Source organism: Antechinus flavipes, chromosome 5, assembly GCF_016432865.1.
Source record: "Antechinus flavipes isolate AdamAnt ecotype Samford, QLD, Australia chromosome 5, AdamAnt_v2, whole genome shotgun sequence".
Taxonomy (NCBI): Eukaryota; Metazoa; Chordata; class Mammalia; order Dasyuromorphia; family Dasyuridae; genus Antechinus; species Antechinus flavipes.
Window position 1 is genome coordinate 27,837,430 of NC_067402.1, and position 22,723 is coordinate 27,860,152.

The following is a 22,723-nucleotide window of genomic DNA, read 5'->3' on the forward strand; positions in this document are numbered from 1 at the left end:
AATCTATGCAATATATTAAATTACATTAGATTCATCCAATACCACTTTCTTTTTTAAATATTAGTTTATTTTTCCAAATACATGCAAAGATAATTTTTAACATTGTGTTCCAAATTTTTCTTCTCCTCTTCCCCTCCTCCCCTAACTCTAGACAGCAAGCAATCTGATAGGTTAAATATATTCACTTCTTCCAACTATAACTCCACATTCATCATGCTTCACAAGAAAAATCAGATCAAAAGGGGGAATAAAAGGAGAAAGGAAAAAAATAAATAAAAAAACAACAAAAAGGTGAAAATACTATGCTTTGATCCACATTCAGTCCCTCTGTCTGGATGCAGATGGCTCTCTCCATCCCAAGTCTATTGGAATTGCTTTGAATCACCTCATTGCTAAAAAAAAGTCAAGTGCATCACAGTTGATCATGATTAGTAATGTAAACACCACTTTCTTTACAGTGTCTTTATGATCTTTCATTCCATCTTTATATGAACTATGACCTTTCCGCATCCCCACAAATATCCATGTATTTGATATATTATGTATTGATTTCTCTGTGTACATTCAGGGTCTCTTATCAGCTATCAGCTATCTGCTGGAATATAAACTCTCTGAAGGCAGGAATGATTTTGTATACTCAGATTGGTGACTGGCCCATTGTAGGTACCTAATGGGACCATAAATTGAGAGTTGGAAAGGATAAAATGCAATCCCCTTACTTTACAAATAAGAGAATTGAGCCTTAAGGAAATAATTCTTCCTAAGGTGACATAGGTCACAAACATTAGATGGGAGATTTGAACTTAAGTCCTCTCACTCCAGAAGGAAAGTTCTTACCACTGTACAATGAAGCCTTTTACAAATGAGGAAACTGAGGTCTGGAAAGGCTTGATGACTTACCCCAAGTCATTCTAATTGTAAGTATCTGAGACAAGATAAATGAAGAACAAGCAAACAAAAACAGATTGGTCTTTGTACAGGTTTTTACAGTTTATTCTTTTTATAGATGAGGAAACTGAGGCAGAAGTTAAGTGATTTGGTTGCATAGCTAGTAAGTGTTGGAGGATGAATATGAACTCAGTTCTTCCTTTTTGGGAGGGGGGGGTACAATCATCTTTTAAAAAATGTATACTCTTATGGAAGTGCTAGTTTTATTCCACAAATTAAAAATAAAATATGTTTTTAAGAAATATTTTTTGGTATAGAAAGTGTTCCTGTACATAAGTTACAACTAGTCTCAAGATCAGTTTTAAGAGGGCTTCCTGAGAGAGCTTAATTTCCTTTCCAGGGCAACAGAGTTTTTCCAGTGTAAGAACTGGATTTGAATCCCTGTTTGTCCTCTGAACCAGCCACATGGTTAACCTCTTCCTCCCCGTCTCTGCTGCCATAAAACAGATTAGAATAGCTAATAGCAAACTGTATTCTCTCCTAGCTCATATGTTGCTCAGTGCTCACTATTTCCTTTTTCAGCCTTTGCTATTTTTTAATCAATTGTTTTATTTTTTCTGGTTACATATATAAACTTTTAAAATACACATTTCTTTATGAATCATGTTGGGGAAGAAAAATTAGAATAAAAGGAAAAAACTACAAGAGGAAAAAAAAAAAAACCAGAATCAGGTCTTTCTTTTAAGATTATATGAGAGCATTTATTAAGTATCCCAGCAAATATTCCAGGCAAAGCACTGAGCTAAGTGCTGAGGATTAGGAACAACATGAAAACAATACGTGCCTTCATGGAGCTCACATAGGCTGCCCTCCCCACTGAAGGATAGGACATGTACCCAGATGAGCAAGAGCAGGTTTATAAACATGTCCAGAGGAATCCAGTGTGAACTGGAGGGATCAGGCAAAGCCTTGTCTAAAGGGTGTGACCTGGGCTGACTTTTGAAGGAAACTAAGAGCATTCCAACATGGAAGTCTGTGCAATGTCCCAGAGCTAGGAAAGGTATAGATTATGTTCAAGTTACCGCTAAAACACCAGTATGCAGCCAACAGCAGGAAAGGATTCATTCTTTGTATAATTCTATACATTGCATGTATATTATGTTTATAAACATTCTTATCTGTGTTCTATATATAACACTATATACTGCATATATACTATACATACAAACATTTATTACTGTGTTCTTTGTATAACTCTATACACTGCATATATGTTTATAAACACTCTTATCTGTGTTCTACATATAAAACACTGTATATACTGCATATATGCTGTAAGTATAACACTATACACCGCATATATATCATATTTATAATACATGCATGTATGTATTTGTCCATTGCTTAGATGACTTATTCCACATTCTGTTAGCTAAGGCTGCATCAGCTCAGAAGGGCTGATCCAAAGAGCTAATGAATTTTCACTTCATTAAGTGAAAATGTTGAGAATAATAATGATTATTCTTTTTATTCTAATTATTACTATTCTATTATAGAGTTATTCTCAAAAACCATCTCTTGAGTCTCAAAAGAGTTTCAGACTGCCTCAGCAGAGACGGTGCACACCATATATCCTTTCATAATGTCACCGTTGTTTGGTTCTTGAAGATGATCATAACATCAGGGAAGTAATGTCATGATATGCAAGGAAGTCGACTTGAAGTGAAGGAAGGCTGGGCAAAGTCACCAGCCTCACATTCTCCTCCAGTGTCATCAGGGTCCAGTGGCCCGAGATCAGGGCAACTGGAGATGATCCTGGATACAATGGGAGACCCTGGGCTTTTTAAGCTAAGGTCTCTAATATTTCTCAGTTTGGCTGAGGCAACTGCTCAGTGATTAAGGCAAAAAGTGGCCTCTTTTACCTTTCATAATAGCTCATGTTTAGATAGTGCTTTAAGATTGGAAAAGTGCTTCAACCCTGTGAAGGAGATAGTACAGTGTTTTTGTGTATATCTATTTTACAGAAAGGTTACATGTTATAAACATTCTTATCTGTGTTCTATATATAACATTGCATATACTGCATATATACTATATGTACAAACATTTATTGCTGTGTTTTTTGTATAACTCTATACACTGCGTATATATCATATTTATAAACACTTAACCTGTGTTCTACATATAAAACACTGTATATACTGCATATATACCGTACATATAACACTATATACTGCATATATATCATATTTATAAACACTTATCTGTGTTCTACATATAAAACACTGTATATACTGCATATATACCGTACATATAACACTATACACTGCATATATATCATATTTAGAAACAATCTTATCTGTGTTCTATATATAATATTGTATATGCTGCGTATATACTATACGTACAAACATTTATTGCTGTGTTTTTTGTATAACTCTATACACTGCATATATATCATATTTAGAAACATTCTTATCTGTGTTCTACATGTAAAACACTGTATATACTGCATATATACTGTACATATAACACTATACACTGCATATATATCATATTTAGAAACACTCTTATCTATATTCTATAACATTGTATATACTGCATATATACTATATACAAACTTATTACTGTGTTCTTTGTATAACTCTATACACTGCATGTATATTATGTTTATAAACATTTTTATCTGTGTTCTATATATAACATTGTATATATACTGTATGTATAACACTATACACTGCATATATATCATATTTAGAAACTCTTATCTGTGCTCTACATATAAAATACTCTATATACTGCATATATATTGCACTTACAACTATTCATTACTGTGTTCTATGTCTCCCCAGTGCGTATGTAGCCCAGTGCCCGGCCTATCGAGGGGGTGCTTAAATACATACTTGTCACTTGATTGACTGTGAGCTATTCCACGTTCTCCTTAATCCTTCCCCCGTGCCTTATTGGGACATACAAGTGATGTGCAATTCTGAAGCTTTTTTCAGCTTGTCGAAATGAATCACTGACCTGAGTCTCCTTGCTGCCATTTGGCCTGAATTGCCAATCTGCAGTAGGATGGGAACTCAGAACAGGGAGCCTGTTAAGAATTTTGTGCAAAATAAAAGTCTGTAGGTACTGAGTCACCTCTTCCAAGGGGGAAGGAAGGGGGAGAGGAGGGAATGGTGTTTTGTTTCTCTACAGGGGCTGTTGTAGTTCCCCCCCCTTTTTTTTTCCCAAACCTTGAAACTACTGGAAACCAGATATCCTACATCAATGGGGCATCATTCCTAAGTATGGACAGACCTCCCTCAGTCCATGCTCCTCAGCCTGTCACGTTGGCATAAACGTTCTCCTTATTTTTCTGAAATCCCTCGTCCTCTGACTGACATCCACGATGCTTTCCACAAGCAAGCACAAAGTAGAATTGTATGGCGGACTATTTTCCGCACTGTCATAACAGGGTATTTGATTCCGTGTGATTACCAGTCTACGAGGGAGCAGAGTGCAGTCTGTGTGGATCTCCAGACCTTGGGTTGGCGTTCACTATTGCCATGGAGACAGCATAATGACAGACAGGAAGCAAGAAACAGCGATTTACTTTAAATAGAAAGAAGTTCAGGGGAAAGGAGAAATCAATCCTTCTGACCATGTAACGAACCTTCCTTCTGTGGCGATTTTCCAAGTAAGCTGAGCAGGGCCCTCCAGAGTGTCGCTCTCCTGGCAGACCATGTAAGCTTCTTGTGGGCAGGTCTTGTTTGGTTTTCTTTTATTACCTCCTGGATCTGTTACACAGGAGTTATTTAATAAATGTCTGATGAATTAAATTCAATTAGTTAAAAAGTCTTTATTAAGCTCCCACTGAGTACCTAATACCTTATTAGGTGTTTAGGAATTTCTTAAATACAATTGAGTAAGCATTTATTAAGCCTGTTTATTCTTGCCCACAAGGACCTTATGTTCTCATGGGTGGGTGGGTGGGTGGGGAGGATGCATTTTTATTCATGTTTTAACCTTTGTGTTGCACTGATAGCCACTGGCTTTAAATGAATAATAGAATCAATCAATGATTCTCCATGAAATGGTCAACCCACCATATTTCAGCTTTAGTTTCTTCCTGGGTCTGTATTGATATAACGTGGTCTGGTCAAGACCGCTCTGAATCCTTTTAATCACCAAGAAATTTTGTCCTGGGACAAATCCATCATTGTCTTTAATGGGAATCGAGCTCTTTTGTTTTGTTTTGATTTGCGTCAGTCCAGTCCCTACACATGGAGTTTCTTCTGGTTCAGCATCCTTCAATGTGAATCCATTTATTCCTCCTGTTCTTCTGAGTTCCTCCTTTTTACTGAATAATATAATTTCTCACTTCAGTCATTTCACACCTTTTCTTTGGCCCTTTCCCAATCAAGGAGCCATCACTTTCTTTCCAGTTTTTTTTTTGCTGCTACTAAAATATGTGATTATTTTAGTTGCTATGAGACCTTTCTGTTTGGGGTTTGGGGTGTTCTTTGATTTCACACATGGAAGAAATATTGTTTGTGAGTTCTAAACATTTTATATTATTTCAAATAAAAAAGTAAATTTCTGTGAACTATCTAATTAGGATTTTCCAATTTCAGTGCTGAGTGCAAGAGAAGTGAGAATCCCCTCAGGAGAAGGAAAATCCCTTGGAGGGATTCTCACTGGCTTGCCCCTATACTCACAAGGACCAATTATCTTCAGTCTTCATTGTGGCTATTGCTGGCACTCCTTGCCCAGGCCATCAGTCTTGCTAGTGTATGCTTTTGTTCCCAAGAAGAACTGGGCAGGGTAGGGTAGCTGAGCCCACCCATGCAGAGTTAGCCTTCCCCTCTCTGCCCATCATCCACAGAACTGAAGTCTTAGTCCAATCCAATGAAAAAGAACCAGGAAGTGGTTAGACCTTGATGTGGGCAGCCTGCATGGCAGCTGGCAGATCACCTATAAGCTTTGGCTGCTTCAGGCAAATCAATCCACCGGTGTCCTAGTAAGTAAGTGAGAAAATTCTCCCTGACCAGGGATGGGGAAGAAATGGAAAAACCAACCAGTGAGGAATACAAATCACCATTACTGGTGGAAAAACAAAACCCCAAACCTTCAAATATATGCCCTACTAAGGAAGTAGGAAATCTGCATTTTCTTCTCTTTTATAGAAGAGTAAAAAGAAAAAAAAAAAAAAAAACCTCATGGCTTTTGACGTCCCCAACCCCCATAAGAACCTGGAAAATGACCGGTTGTTTAAAAAAGTAGTCTTAGCAGTCCCAAGTCTCTAACTGGCATTTGTTGTTGTTGCTGAGTAATTTCAGTCAGGCCCAACTCTTCCTGTGCCCATTTAACAAAGATAATAGATTAGTTTGCCATTTCCTTCTCCAGCCCATTATATAGTTGAGCAGCTGAGGTAAAGTGGGTGAAGTGACATGCCCAACTAGCAAGCGTCTGAGGAGGAATTTGAACTCGGGCAGGGGAGTCTTTCTGGTTCCAAACTTGGCTCTCTATTGTGGCGCCACTTAAGGCATTTAATTCATTTAATTCAATGAACATTTATTACAGGCTAACTATATGCTTCTCAGTGTCCTGGCTGCTAGGTATACAAAGACAAAAATAATAAGCATATGCCCACAAGAACTTAGGTTCTTACAGAGAATATCAGGTAGAAGATAAGGCAATGCAAGAGGTTTGGAGGAAAGAAAGAGTGCTCATACATCCGAGGAATCAAGGAAAGCTTGAGGAATCTTCTGCTCGTATTGAAAGTGACTTTTTTTGTTGTTGTTTATAACCCTTTATGTAGTTCTTTAGAGTGCTTCTTGGTTATTGTCTCATTTGGACGTTACAATAACTTTTTTACACATTCAAAAATGGAGACTCAGAGAGGTTGTAACTTGGTCATGGTCACACAGCTAGTGAGTGGGAAAAGTTGAATTCCTAGAGAGGTTCTTAGAGGCAGGAAGACATGAATTCAGCACCTCCACACATGGGCTTTGGGACCCTGACTTGATTTCTTTGCACAGTGTCTGGAACATAGTAGGTACTTAATAAATGCTTGGTAACTGGTTAATGAACAGTCATATAACTTCTGTGCTCAGGGCTATTCTTGAGGAGCATAATTTGCAAAGAAGGCGATAACCTGCATTTGGAGGGGGAGGGGATTCCTCAATTGAGAATTCTCTATACATCCCCTATACAATATGTGCATATGTTTACCTGCATACACACACACACACACACACACACACACATGCATATGGATATGGAAGGTAATATATTTTTGCATGACCACACACACACACACACACACACACACTGGACTGACTGAATGACTTCAAATTTATACTAAATGGGAGTCAGAACTTCCTTATTCAATCACTCAACTCAATTTAATTCAATGACCATTTATTACAAGCTAACTATGTGCTTCCCAGTGTCCCAGCTGCTAAGAACACAAAGACAAAAAAAATTAATCATATGCCTGAAAGAACTTAGATTCTTCCAAGAGTATATTAGATAGAAGATAAGGCCCTGCAAGATATTTGGAGGAAAGAAAGAGTGCTCGTACTTCTGGGGCATCAAGGAAAGCTCCAGGAATCTTCTGCTCATGTTGAAAATGAATATTTTTTGTTTGTAATCTGTGTGTACTGGACATTTCCCAAACATTCATGGAGCCTTTAGAAAACTTGCTTTATCTAAAACTTCCTTTTTATTTTTGCCCGTCCATTTTACTTCATCAGAGCGTGGAATTCTTCATGTAGAAATTCCTGTTCACCAATGCAACCTGTCTGTAATTTATAAGCTTTGAGGATTGTCTGGGGCAGAGGGATCAAACACTTGAACACCTGTCTAATGTGGTCCGCAACACTCCTGAGTACCCTGAACCAGATTAAAATGTAATTGGGAATTCTGTTAATTTGTGGTTTTCTAAATCAGTAAGTGGCAGGCAGGGATCTTTTTCTACTGTTTAATGACTCTCATTTCTATTAGATACCACTCATCTGGGGGCACTGAGAAGTGACTTGCCCATAAGCACACAGGGCCAAAGGGAAGACTTTGTCTCAGATCCTTTCTACTACAAGCTTCATCTTGTATCTCACCGCCTTCTATAAATGTATTTCTCCTTAATTTTTAGGTCCAAACTGAAGAGACCTCATTATGTTAATATTATATTATTACATTAGTTGTGCCCAATAATTTATGGCCCCATTTGGGTTTTCTCAGCAAAGATCTAGACTGGTTTATCATTTCCTCCTTCAGAACTTTTTGCAGATGAGAAAACTGAGGCAAAAGGGTTAAAATGACTTGCCCAGGGTCACACAACTAATTGTCTGAGATCAGATTTGATCTCAGGAAGTTGAGCCTTCCTGATTCCAGACCTGACACTCTATCTACTGTATCATCTAGCTGAAGTGAGTTTATTATAAGAAGTTGCAATGAGTGAAAATAGGAAGTATCAATTTATTTTATAGCTGGCTAAAATTGAGACTCTTCTAAGCTGATAATAGCCAAGTAAAACTGGAAGTTAAGACTGTCAGTCTAGCTCTGACTCATATCAACTCCAGGTATTTTAAGGATCTAAGAATTGTAAATAATCATAAACACATTTGATGTGTGGTAACATCTAAATATGTAATTGGGATCTGGTGACTAAAAGTAGGATTTGCTTTTTTCTTTCATCCTTCACTTGAAAAAATACATTTGTATCCTCAAGGAACTTTTTTTTAATTGAATCTCCCATTTATATATGAGCATATACATTTTGCTTTAAAAACAAAGCCAGAGATTTTTTGTTTGTTTTTGGTTTATTTGGGGGAGAGATGGTACACTTAGTTGACATGTTTTGGCTACAGTGCCATTGAAGATGAAATTTCGGGGGCCTTCTCAGAATTTAATAGTTCGTGGTGCTTTGAAGTCTTCCCCAAAAGCATTGGTTAGTATAGTCCAATAATCAGCTTAATCAGTCCAGAAATGAGCTATCTTTCAAGAAGGTGAAAATCAAGATGACTTTAAACAATGATTTTCTCATCTTTGCTCAACTCTTCATCCCCCCCCCATTTTCTTTATAAACTTTAGATAGTTGACATTTCCATCCTCACACACAAAGACTCGATTTGACTTTACTAGTATTTGGTGGTTTCTAAATGCAAATGTAGTTTGCTATTGTTGGGAGGGACAGCGCCTTTCATGTCTTTCCACTCTGGCTTGGATGATACTTAGTAGTTCAGACTGGACTTTGTTTAAACAGAGTATTATGACTGGGGAAGCCAGGGCACGGTGGATGAGGACTGGCATTTCAGTCAGAGGACTTTGATCCAAATCGGAACTTTTAGCAGCTGTGAGATTTGGAGCAAATTGGTTAATATTTAGGGTCTCAGTTTCCCCACTTGTAAAATAAAAGGGTAAAAAGAGATGATCTCTAAGTAGTAGGAATGTTGGAAACTCATCTATTCAACAAGCATTTATGAGAACTTGCTGTTCGACTATTACTGTATCAGGCACTAGAGGGGAGAATATAGAATTAACATTCTGGCAATCTAGTTCCATCTAGTCTAAAATACTATAGCAGTTTGATGATTGACCATAATGAGCACCTGTTGTATACATTTAGCAACTTTCCTCTAAAGAACTCTTTTTTAGCCATATCTATTCTCCTAAGGTAGTTAGATCAGCTACAAACCCCCCCCTCCCCGTTATAAAAGAGTCACTATAGGAAACTCCATTAACTTGGAAAGAATTGGCTCATTTAGCTTTTCGATTCAATGAAAGCAATTAGTAATATATTTCAATTCAGTCGATCAACAAACATTTATTAAACACCAAAGAAAAACATATAACAATCCCTGTCGGGAAGGAGGGTCTAACAAGCTCACATGTGAGGGAGAGTAATATGGGTTAGAGAACCTATGATTTGCATTTCAGAGGGACAAGCATTCCTCCTCTCTGGCCTGAGAGCTTTGGAGATGCCTGGGATGTTTGATTTGGAAGGCAGAAATGAATCATTCCCCAGAGCTCTTAAAAAGACATGTAAATGGAGAGGAGGAAGGTGGACCTCAAGAATTAAGCAGCAACAGCAATAGGAATCAGCCTCCCCAGACTCCCCCGAGGGAGGGAGGCAGAATTAATTTCAGAATTGGTAGAATGGGTACAATAAGTGATAGGAGAGAGCGAAATGATAACCTAGAAGCTGGCTATCCTCTTCCCCTACCCTCCACCCAGGCATCTCAGTTCAGAAGAATTGGGTGGAAGCTGCTGGTTCCACTAACCTCTTTAAGGACTAAGGGAAATTAAAAAAAAAAAAGTCTGATTTTTTTTTCCCATCTCCCCCTCTGTGAGTGTATCCAGTAACAGAACTGAAATATACTTTGCTCACTTCTTTTACCTCACCATTTCCTGCAGCTTGATTTTTGTCTCAAACCTAAAGAGGCCAGGGGTTAACTAGAGAACACCGTACATTTAAATTAGGGCAGAGAGCCAGGCCTCTGCCTGAATATTAGGAATTGTCCTCACAGGGACTTCTCATTTATTGTGATTATACTACTAGGTTTTTTTCTTATATAAACTCCATAAAGCAATATAAGCATGGACTACAAGGACCTAAGGGTCCAGAACATGGCCCTTGGGTAAGAGCTTGAGTGAATGATGGAACACTACTAAGGCTGAATTTATCCAAAGCATATGCAACCGAATTTCAATTGGATGAGAGGACTTACAACTCCAAGGAGAAGAGAAAAGTTTCCATGAGGAGACAGAAGGAAAGGAGACATTCTGTGATGTAGAGAGAAGAGGAAGTTGAATAGAGGATGGATTGGTCTCCATGGGGAACAGCCGTGTTTTAGAGGGAAGAGGTCTAAGGAGACAGGAGACAGACTGGACCCCTAGCTTAGCCACTCCCTTGCTGTATAATCATGGATAAATTGTGCCGTATCTATGGGGCTCAGTTTCCTCATCTACAAAGCAAGATGGTTAGATTCACTATTTCATTCCATCTTGCTCTAAAATTCTATCTCAGACAGGATGTAATTTGATCACCCTTATCAAAAGATGTTTGCTCCAGAGAGAGTGTGTCTTTTTCACATGTGGCTCATGGCCTCCTGATCATTTGTTTTTCAGGTTTCTCAGTGTAAGAAAGACAATCCAGAACACACACACACACACACACACACACACACACACACACACGACACAGCATGAAGAGAAAGATAAGGTCATGGGACTTAGCCCGGAGTGCCTGGGAAAGGTACCTCCTCTCCAGAAAACCTCAGCAAGCATAATTCTGCAGACTGGGAGATGACAAGTTAGTCTCATCAACCCCCAGTTCTTTCCCACTTCCCACTCTGCACTCATTCCAAGGACATCTTTCTTAGAAGGAGCTGGAAACACCATTAATCAGGCTCCATGAGTAACTCTCATTGTGACGGTCTCTACCAGGTAATTGCCACTAAGAGCTCTCCAGAGGAGCCAGCTGATCTTATCCATAACCCAATCCCCCTCCTGAACTCTTACTTGCCTTTCCTCTGAGATCCAGGGGCTTGCCAATACCCTGGGATCTTGGCAGTACTGACTACTTATGGGCATCTTAGAGTCCATTATAATTGTATACGGTAACATATGAGGGAGTATCCTGTAACGCACTTGATCAGGCCAGGTTTTTGTTCGGGTAACCAGGCAGCTTCATTGAACCCAGTCAGCTGCAGAGCCAAAGATGTAGTTCCCAGTGCTGATGGATGAGAGTATATAGTATGAGACATCCTTGGCTGTGAAAATCCATTAACTAACCACAGTCTTACCCTATTTTAGGCAGCAACAATAATTGAGATTCATAGTGTTTGAAGGTTGTGATTTCTCATTTAATTCACCAAGGATTTGTTAATTGCTTGCTGGGTGCAGAGGCTTTCAATGGTGGTTATAGAATAGACCACTTAGGAAGTTTCCCTGTTCAAGGCACACATTCAGAACTACCAGGGGGCTCTGCTCTGCGAGACTAGAAGCTAGTTATGGCTTCCATTGGCAGGAGCCAATCTGTATTAGTAGAAGCAAAGAGGGAAATGCTTTACCACTTCAGAACACCCGGCAAAATAAAACGATGGGTCAAGTATGGTGTTCTGGGCTGGGGGTGCAAAGATTACCCTCAAGAAACTTATTTACTTATCTGTGGAGAGTGGACGGAAGACATTGTGTACACAGGACAGAAAATATAAAATAATGATAAAGAAGTAACAAGTGGAAGAACTGGAAAAGGGAGGGATGTTTCCTGGGCTGTCTTAGAGACGGTTATGGATTCCCAGAAGAGGAGCTGAAGAGGGAGGTGAGGCTGGAGCACAGTCTAGGCTAAGACCAAGAGGCTGAAGATGGAATGTCAGTTTGGCTAGTCCATAATACATGAAGGGGCATAGTGTGACATCAGTCTGGAGAAATAGATTGGAGCCAGATTCTAAAGGGGTGTACGTAGCATAGAGAGGTCAATGTTGTTGCTGTTTGTTTTTAGAATATCAATTCAGCCTCTGTGCAGTGGTGGACTGGAGACAGGGAGATCAGTTAGGAGACTAGTGAAAGGGAAATTGTTTGGATAAAAAGTGATGAGACCCTGAATCAGGGCAGTGACTGGGCGGATGAATGCAGGGAATATTGGGAAGGAAAATCAATGACTCGAAAACTATTTCATAGGATTCTCCAAACCACCTTTTGAAGGTGATTATCTTCACGTTAAAGATGATGAAACTATGGCCAGGAAATGCTGTGACTTGTCCATGGTCATTTAGAAAGTGTCAGTGGCTCAGGTCCTACTCGGGGCTCAGCTCCAAGGCTTTTATTCCCTTCTCTCTTCCATCCTCCTGCTCCACAGTTCACACTGTGAGTCACAATTTAATGCAGTAACATCTGTAGAAAAGGTTCCTTTAAAAAAACCACACTTCCATCTTCTCTTGGTGTTTAAGAAGAAAGAATGTTCTTTTCCATTGGAGGGCTCCTTTGGCCATTGATTAACTAGTAAGATTAGCCCCAGATATTCTGTTCTAGCAAAGTCTGGGCTTTTCGTCATTTGGTTTTAATCAGTTTGTATTCACAATAGGAAATTTTTTGAAAATCCAACAAAGTAGTCACATCATAAAGCTCCTTTGTTACCATGTTTTTCTTTTAAATGATTGAATCTTACTATAGGTTATTTATTGGTGTTTTTCAATTTACTGTTTATTTCAACATTTTTGTGTTCTGTGCAGAGACAAAATGAGATCAGAGACACATAGCAAATCAATTAAGATCAACAAAGAAAATCAACAGTTTCATTACTAGACTATTTCATTTTAAAAAAGATTTTGTCTCCCTCAAGGCAGAATAATGTCCCAAGATAGATTCAAAAGGACAAAGGGAGGAAGGGTAGCAGACTTTGGGGCCTGATTTTCAGTCCTTTGGAAGAAAAAATAATCTTCCTCTTCCCATCAAAATCCATCTTATAGGAGAGACATTTTGTTTAGTAAATAAATGCAAAAAAAAAAAAAAATCAGAGTAAGTAACTCCCTCCTCTGTTCAGGCTGTGACCAAAACGGCTTCCCACCTAACTCACCAGCAGGGAGCCAGACTGTTGGGAGTCCAGGCCTGCTCATAGATGCTATTTAGTGGACTGATTTTCTCCAGGTCTAGGAAGCTAGCTTCTGGTTGCACCAAAGCAATGCTTTAATGCTCCCCTTCCAATTTGGAAAGCTGCTCTCTGGTGAGGGAATACTTTGAGAACCCCATGGGACCGCCAGACCTGGGGCCTGGGATTTAGGTGGGCAGCTGCCTTTGTTATTTTCATTTTCAAATCTTGGCTCCACCCCCATCCCTATCCGTGGCCTACACCTGCTGTCACTGACTTCCCAAGACTACTCTGGGATTGGAGGCAGAGGAAGAAGGAGTCCTTTCTGAATTTCTACTTCTGTTCAGAGATGCCTCCTAAGGGCATATACAGATTGGCAGCTCAGTTGAGGTATAAATGATTAGTTGAAATAATTTTATTCTCTGACAGGGAATTTCCTTAGTGAATAAGGGGACTTGTCACAAAAATTTGGGTGCTAATTCCCCCTCCATGCCATTTACTGACTGCCAGTCTGGGCAAGTCACTTAGCTCAGTGCCCAAAGGCCAGACTGTGCAGAACTTCATCCCTCTGCTAGCCAGCCTGTCCCTGTCTGTCCCCAGATGAAAATGAAAAAAAAAGAATATTTAACAAAATAAATAGAAATACAATAAAACAGATAACATTACATTTTAAAACTAAGTCAACTTGGAGCTTGTAAGGGTCTTTATATTTGTTTCTATTTGAATTCTACAAGATTTTGGCTAACAACTGGCAACTCTCCCAACAATCATAGTAACTTCCATTTATAGAAAGCCCTAAGTGCTTTACAATACCTTATCTCATTTGACCCTCTCAGCAACGGAAAGGTAGGGCTCAAATTACAGATGAGGAAACTGAGGCACTAATTAAGTGCCTTGTCCAAGGACCCAACAGCTAGGCACAGCTGTAGACTGTATTTGCATTCTAAATTATACACCCATTAAGGAACTGTATGTGTGGATGAAGTTTGGGGGACTGGGAATGGAAGGATGGATAGCTAATAGCTAGCTAGTTAGAGGGGTGTGTGTGTGTGTGTGTGTGTGTGTGTGTGTGTGTGTGTGTGTGTGTAATCATTCAAATACTTCGGGAGAATTCAGTCTATTGATTGTGGATGATGCAGCGGAACGTGTCTCTTTGTGCCCTTTCCCATTGTAATTGTGTATGGACATCTTGTCTCTCTTATTAAACGGGCCACTTTTCTTGGGCAGGGAATGGAATAAGAAGCTGCTATGTACGAGACTGGTCAGTCCATCCCTAGTCCAATGTAATTTGATTCCAAAGTACCATCTCCCGTCGGGGAGCCCCGGACATCGATCCCCTTGTAGGAGCTTCACGACGGTGCCGCGGACCCTGTCTTCACCTTCTGAGCCTCCCCGCCTGCTCCTTTTGCTTTGACAGACAGCGGGAGAGCTGCCCACACCGTGCCCTCCTTAGGATGACGTCCGGGACGAGGCAAACTTGCAGTAGTTTGTACCTCTGCCCACGGGTTTCAGACCCCAAAGGGGGCTGAGAACTGGGGGTTCTCAGCGCAAATGATCGGCCAGGGAGTGGGGGGCGGAATATGTCAGGAGCCCTCGCTAAAGGGCCCCCTAGCAACCCGGTCCCGTCAGATATCTGCTTGCTGTTCCGGTCCATCCCCCCTCTCCCTCCCAATCGGGAGCTGAGAGAGGAGGAAGGGGTCCCTAGGCTAGGTGAGGGGACGCCTCGGTACTGAAAGTAGAAGGCCTCCTGTCCCGCCCCGGGGAGGAGCAGAAGGGCCAGGGATAGCACCCGCGCCACAAGTGGCTGCGCGTGGGTAATGTGAGAGTTGGAGGAGAAGGAGCGGCGGCCGGGGCGGAGGAGCGCCAGTGGGCACTGCGCCCCGCTGTCCGCGATCTGCCGCCCAGCCCCGATTCAGCGATAACCCCCCAGCCCACTCCCAGCATCTCTCCCCATCTACAGCCGCCCTTGCCCTTCCCCTCCCCGAGCCATGACGCACAAATCCCGTTGTGATCCTAAGCCAGAAGCGATCTGCGAAGTCGGGTGGGTGGAAATATCGCCACTTGTAAACACATTGAGGAGCCTAACGGGAGGGAGGGAGGAGGGGGTGGGCACGAGGCTCCGGGTGGGGGGGTAATTGAGCTGGAAGGGGGGGGGTCAAGCTGGAGGAGTCCTTCCTGTTGGCAGCTCCTCCCGCCCAGCCCCTGGGGCGCTGGCACCCACCTAGAAGGGACTAAAAGGGCTTGGGGGGAGGGGCTTCCTGCGGTTCCTGTGGGGAGGTGAGAAAATGGGTCCAGGGGGTGAAGGGGAGAGCAGCGCCGGGGGGGAAGGGTGTGGCGCGAGAGTGGGGGAGTCGCGTGGAACGAGCCCCTCCTCTTCCACTTCACTCCTCCCCCTCCCCCTCCCCGCGGTGGGGAGCCGGGCTCCGGAGCGGTCCCGGAGCGAGCGGCGGGCGGTACGCGGCGCTGGTGCGTGCGGCGGGCTGGCGGGCGGGCGTGTCATTCGCTGCGCCCCTGGCGGGGCTAAGGAGGTAGCTGTGGCTCCCGCTGCCCCCGCTGCCGCCGCCGCCGCCACCGCTGCCACAGCAGCCGGGTGAGGCTGAACCGCGCAGCGCCGGGAGGCGAGAGAAGGAAAACCAGGTCACAGACGCGCAGACACGCACATATCCACTCGCTCACACTCATGCACACCCCTGCACGCACCGATCGGGAGCAAGGACGCCGACTGGAGTAAGCGGCACCCCGAGACTTGACCGGGCGGAGGTGGCTAGCGCAGACTGAGTGCGAGAAGCGGGGGTGGGGTCTGCAGGGGCCGGGAGAACTGAGAGAAGACCCACTTATAAAAATAACTTGGTTCCTACGCCAATTAAAGTGCCCTAGTCTAGGGGCGAGCGTCTCTTCCTCGGCTGCCTGGGTGCCTCCAGGTAAGTGACCACAAATGGACCCACTAGCCGGGGCTGTTCGGATCGGGCCCGAGACTGGGGGACGGCGGGGGTCGCAGCCGTGGGAGGGGGCAGCCGGGCAGCCGTGGGGTCCGGGGCACTGACCTGGGAGGACATTAACTTTGCAAGAATTCTCCCGGCTCGCGCTTTCGCCTGAGACCTTTATTTAGTCTCTTAGACGGCGTCTCGGAGCCCCGCTTCCCTTGGCGGGGGCTGATAAACAGCACCGACGCCGCCCCTCTCCATGCTGCGCCGGGCCACCGGCGAGGGAGCGGGCGGGTAGCCCGAGCCGGCCCGGGACGGGCGCCCCCGCTCGTGCCCGCTCCGCCGGGGTCCCGGCCGGCGGCAGCGCGGTGCCGGGGAGGGCACCGGCAGACAACCAGCCTACTACGGATTACCTGCTGCTTTCGCCAGCTCCGTGTTAGACTCCGGATCCGGAGACCCGGGTATGGGCGGGGGGACGGGGGGGAGGAGGAGGAGCCGGCAAAAGACTCCCCAGCGTGGTTCCAGAAAAAGGGGCGCCTGGGCTCGGGCTGAGCGAGGGCACCGCCGCCACCGAGGGAGGAAAAAGGCCGAAGGGGGCTTCTTAAGAAATGGGGCCCGGAGCGCCGAAGCCCCAAGCCCTCGGTTGACAGTCTCTCCTGGTGCGAAATGTAATTTGGCATCTTGGCAGGCTCGGTGCAGAGTGGAAGTTTCCATGATGAGTAAGTTCTGTGACAGGGGATTGATTCGGAAGAGGCTTGCTGGCGGCGCGCTGGAAGCCCCCGGGAGAGAATCTCGTCGCCCACCCCCTTCCCTAGCTTGCCCCTTCCTTGTTCCTTGCGGGGGGGAGTCAGACTAGAAAAAGAGGGACCGCCAGTGGTGGTCACCGCCGGGGCCCCCATCCCCCACAGGGCCTCTCTAAAGAATCCGTGGAGTGCGAATGGATTATTCGAGGTTTTACTTGGGCAGCATCGTTCGCTCTTTCGAATTGCGACGTTTGATTCTGCTCCGGAGAGAGTTGAGCGTCTCTCGGGCTGGTTCTCCTAGTCTGGGGCTTCTGGGTTTTAGCCCCTCCTAGCTATCAGTTCGGAAGCTCCTAGAATTTCCGAGCTGGAAGGGGCTTTAAATGTTACGTCGTCCGGCACGTCTCCACCCCCATTTTACAGACTGGCAAAGTGAAGCCCAGAAAAGTTGGGGCATACGGGGAGATCGCTAGTAAATGACAAATCTGGAACTCAGACCCAAGTTATCTTTGGCCCCTGACGATTGGCCCGCGATTTCCTCTCATAACTGGGGGAGTTTATTTTCGATTATAAAACATTTCCATTCTCTTTTAATGGGAGAAAGGGGGATGGAACAAGGGTCATATTTAAGAAAGGCTTTACATAAGCCAATCTACTTGATCCCCAAAGCTACGGAATAGAACAGATTAAAACAAACAAACAAACAAACAAACAACAACAACAAAAACAAACAAACAAAAAAGTGACATTGAGAGAATGAGGGACTTCTTAGTTGTTTAGTAAAATTCAAACACCATTTCCCCAGAATTTGTGATCCTTCCAGCTCTATGGGATGCCTCTTCTTCTTCAGCAAAGGATGGAAACTGTTTTCTTGGAGAAATGTTAGCGATCTTAATTGCTACCCAGGAAGAAACAGTATTACTATCTCCTTGACATTTAAGGTTTCAATATGCTTTCATTTTCTCTGTCCAGCAATTAGTCCTTATTTCTTAAAGAATCGTCACAGCACAACATTGTTATCTAATATCTGCTAAGAAAAATCTGTTTTTTCTTTTAATTAACTATAAGTTTTTAAAATTAGCTATTTTAATTACAGTAATAGGATGACATCTCTAGAGTTTAAAATTCTGATTTTTTTCTTCCACCAAGTCAGACTGGATGCCCTTTTCTTTAGCTGATCACACCTCCCACCCCCACCCCAAGAAAAAGTCAACAAACGAATAAAAAATCCATTTTTGAACTGATGAGGTTTTAAGAAATTGCAAAGTAGATATTTTCAATTTTAAAGTAATAACAAGGAGATGCCGTTTAAATGAAATATATTGTCCCTGAGACAGATATATGTATATTTTTCTTGAGTATAACATTCATTTGGGAATGATTTGTCTGGGTTTTGTGGAGACATCAGTAAATAAATGTAATGCTATTGAGAAAAAAAATACTGATTCATTATCCGAATGCTAACTAGACACTACTTCAGTGATGTTTTCTAATGAATTTTAGAGAGCTCTGCCATCAAAAATAGGACCATCTGCTAGTAGATACAATTGTGTTTGGTCTCTTTGAAATAAATACTACCAAGAAAACTACAGCCCTCTGGATTGAACCCTCTACTTCTTTGCCAGCTACCTCTGTCACTCTAGGTAAACTATTGATTTCTTTGGGCCTTCAATACTGCATCCTGGAAATAAAGATTATAAAAACTTGTGAGGGCCCTCCAGCTTTAGAATTATGCTCCTGTAATCCTAAATCTTTTTAAAAAAAAAATTTTTTTTTTACAATTCTTGTTAGCATTTCAATGAAATGGATGGATGGGTTACTATGTGAACACCAGTGTTCAAAAAGAAATATATGTTGTAAGCTGTATATCCACCAGGCTGTCTTTTTTTTAGCTGTTTCCTAGCAAATGACCAGCAATAAAGGATAATTCAGGCTAAAATGCTCTTAGCCTGACTCTTTTAAAAAAAATAAAATAAAATAAAAACACTATGTAAGGGCAAAAAAAATTGTAGTTTCTGCTTCTTTCCAAGGATTCGATTTAATTTTAAGCCCTGGATTTACAGTGTAGCTTTTTGTTGTTGCTATTGAGGCAATTGGAGTTAAGGAGCTTGCCCCAGGATCACAGAGCTAATAAATGTCAAGTGTCTGAAGACTCATTCAAACACAGGTCCTCCAGACTTCAGGGCAGTGGCTCCATCCACTGAGCCATCTAGCTGCCACTTACAGTGTAACTTGGGGGAAAAAATTCAGCTGGAAATTTATGAAAGGTTCATTACATCATAGTATCATCGATTTTGAATTAAAAGGTACCATCAAGTCCAATTCCCCCAATTAAGAGATGAGGAAGCTAAGATTGGGAGAGGTTCTGATTTATCACAGGGGCAAGTAGATACTAGGTTCTGAGCTGGGATCTGAACTCAATTTTTCCTGCTTTTACCTTCATTGATTTTACTTTCCTTGTCTCTAAAGGATTCAGATTCTGTCTAAACTGTGAATTTCCAAAATGCCTGCCTAAGCATTCTGAGCAGGTGGACCCCCACCCCACCCCATCATGCTAAGACTTGTGCTGGGAGATAGCCTTTCTTTTTCTGATTTTTTTCCCTGAAAGCAGACCAGACATTCAACATGTCTGTGACGTGTAGTGACAAATCTGAGTTATTTGTCCTCCTTGAGACATTTGCCTAGACTACAAGGAAATCCTCCGAAAGAGACTTTGTCCTCTCTGGAGTAAATAATCTTCCCCTTCTATGGACTTAATTCAATCCAACAAATATTTATATCGTGCCTACTAAGTGCTCCATGCTGCATGGCTATGGATTCAGAGAATTCCCTAGACTTTATACTAAGATTAAAAGAAATATACTGCTTAGCAGTCCTGACTTTTGCAAGGGGTTCTAGACAACTGGACTTGGGACAGAGCTGTAGCATAGCTGGGAATGGAGTCTACAGAATGAAATGGGAATGAAAAAATTTTGAGCTAGGAATCATTCCCATGGAGCAAGTTATTCACAAAAGCATTCATCTGCACATCTTTGCCCCTTAGAACTTGGAACATTAGAACTCAGTGAGTTAGGAAAATATCAAAACTTCCCCCTCTTAATGTGGCTACATATAGTAGCCCTGAGGCTCTTCATGATCTCAGAATTTGATTAATAATAATATTTTGGTTAGTTCCAAACTTCAGTTTGAGATGCCTGTAGGCGTGGACCTTTTGACCATGAGCTTCTTGATGTGGCCATGTGTGAAGGAAGAAAAGATACTTGTTTTTTTTTCTTAAAATTGGTATTCAGGGGCAGCTATGCGGCAGAGACTAGAGCACCAGTCCTGAAGTCAGGAGGACCTGAGTTCAAATTTGGTCACAGACACTTTACTTCCTAGCTGTATGACCTGGGCAAGTCACTTAACCCCAATTGCCTCAGCAAAAAGAGAGAGAGAGAGAGAGAGAGAGAAAGTTGATATTCAATGTCATGGTCATTACATTCAATGTAATGGTAATGTCATTAAATATTTTCCCCCAAGTGCTTAAAAATAGTATCTTGCTTAGAGTGAATGGCTATTACCTGGATTTCATAATTACCTATAAGCAAAAGGAAGGCGATATCTATGAGAAGACATATTATAGTTGCTTATGATTGTTTCAAAGGATGTGAGAATTAAACCTTTTACCTGGCTGATTAGAATTATTTTTTCCTGGGACATGTTACTGCCATTTGCCAATTCATGTCACTGGCTACTGAGTAAATGTGTCCACATAGAGAAAAATGGAATTTTGATATAGATTTTCCATCTTTAACTTTCTTACTTTGTTAAGACTGGGAGTTTCTAATGAAATTTCTCATTTCGGCTTGTTACCTTTGGATAGAAGAAATTTACCCCATCTTTTAAATCATTAGAGCCATAAAATTAGTTTGCCTCTAAGCGTATCACCTCTGGACAGAACTACCATTGGGAAGGGGGAGGGGGCTGTATAAAGGAGGAATCCCAGCTGAACATATAGGACATACTTGCTCTTCTACTGGTGGTGGTGGGTCAGGGCTATCGGCCAAGTTGGCTCCTTTTTGCCTCAATGGAGTTCTCATGGCGGTGATTGCTTTTTGAGCTACTCAGTGGCATTTGTCCACCTTCCAGGAGAGTTCACAGACTTGTTTGGCAATGAAGATATTTAAGCAATCACAAAAACCTTCCAAATCAGTGAGTCACTAACTGCACATTTCCCTATCTTCTTTCTCAGGTATCTGCTGAGGTTGACACCTCGCCAAGTTACCTATGTTTAATGCTAACGCTGCTTGGTCATTGGTGCCCTTCATTTTAAGGGGCTCCACAGTGAATCTGGGAGTGCCTTTTCTTTCCTTGAGAACTGAAATTTCCTGGGAAGGTTATCTTGGGCATATTGTCAGAGGCAGAGCTAAGGAAGAAGATTTCCATAGTGCTCTTTAGCAGATACAAAAACCAGCTGGCTTTTGTGTTTTTATTTTGCTTGAATTTTTTCCATCTTTTTCAACTTGGGAGGTTTCTGGTTAGCAGTATTGAGAGGAAGAGTATGTTTTTTCTGGGTGCAAAAAATTTGGTTTTAGAATTCTGGGCTCTCTGGTCCACATGCAGTGTATTAGTTTCTTACCTTATTGTGATGATTTGTTCAGACGCAGGCTTACTTCTTTCCCCTTGTCCCACTTTGGCCTTCGGGATGTGGGTGCATCGTCCTCTCGGGCCATTTTGTCCCCTGCCTAGCACTGTGCCATATAAACAGTAGATTCTTGATGGATGGTTTTTGATGATGGTGGTCATTCCAATGGCATACATACCCACCCAACTAATTAGCCTTAATTCAATAATAATGAAAGGGAGATTATTTGTTTTCTTTAGGTATCCTTTTCTTGGACTATCATTCTAGCTGATAGAAATGCCACTCTGATATTACAGCCCCAAATAAGAAGTCTTGAATAGATTTTCAGCTCACCATCAGCCAGTGGTATTAAGAGCACCGACTCTAAAAAGGTTTTGAGGTCATATAAATTCATGAGAATTAAGTTTTAGATTTTCAGAGTCTGATCATGGGGCAGCTAGGTAGTGCAGTGAATAGAGCACCAGCCCTAGAATCAGGAGCACTTAAGTTCAAATCTGGCCTCAGATACTTAACACTTCCTAACTATGCGTCCCTAGGCAAGTTATTTAACCCCAATTGCCTTGTCAAAAAACAACAACAAATCCTAAAGTATGATCATAAAATTGATATTGGTTATGAAGATAAATTAATTCCCCTCCCCATAGAGAAGATTATCTATATATCTATATTCCCCCACATATATGGAGATATATGTGTGTATATAATATATTAACATTAATTAATAACAGTTTATATATATATTATTTAAAATTGTCCCTCTGAAGAATTTTGGAATTGATTGTGTCAGAGACACTGACAAAGGACTGCCCAGAATGGTGTGCCCACATTTATGAAGGTGCTGTATTCTCTAAGCAAAACAGAAATGCAGTAGCTTGAAAGAAAGGTGAGATGAGTAAATAAGAGACATGTCTATTCCAAATGTACACATAGACTATTTGTGCCCAACCTGTGGTACTGTCTTCTGAGGTTA

General features: G+C 42.0%; 1 protein-coding gene across 6 annotated transcripts in view; it reads left to right on the forward strand.

Annotated features, from left to right (window-relative positions):
- Window positions 1-22,723, forward strand: part of THRB (thyroid hormone receptor beta) — a 436,159-nt gene that overhangs the window by 10,281 nt on the left and 403,155 nt on the right. For 2 of the 6 annotated variants that reach the window (XM_052001822.1, XM_052001823.1), the window contains exon 1: window positions 15,596-16,386. The exons of 2 other annotated variants lie outside the window; for them this stretch is intronic. The gene's annotated coding sequence lies outside the window, so the exon portion shown is untranslated. Of the gene's footprint in view, window positions 1-15,595; window positions 16,387-16,842; window positions 17,109-22,723 lie in introns of those variants that run through there. 2 more of the 6 variants (XM_052001824.1, XM_052001826.1) reach the window with 1 other exon arrangement.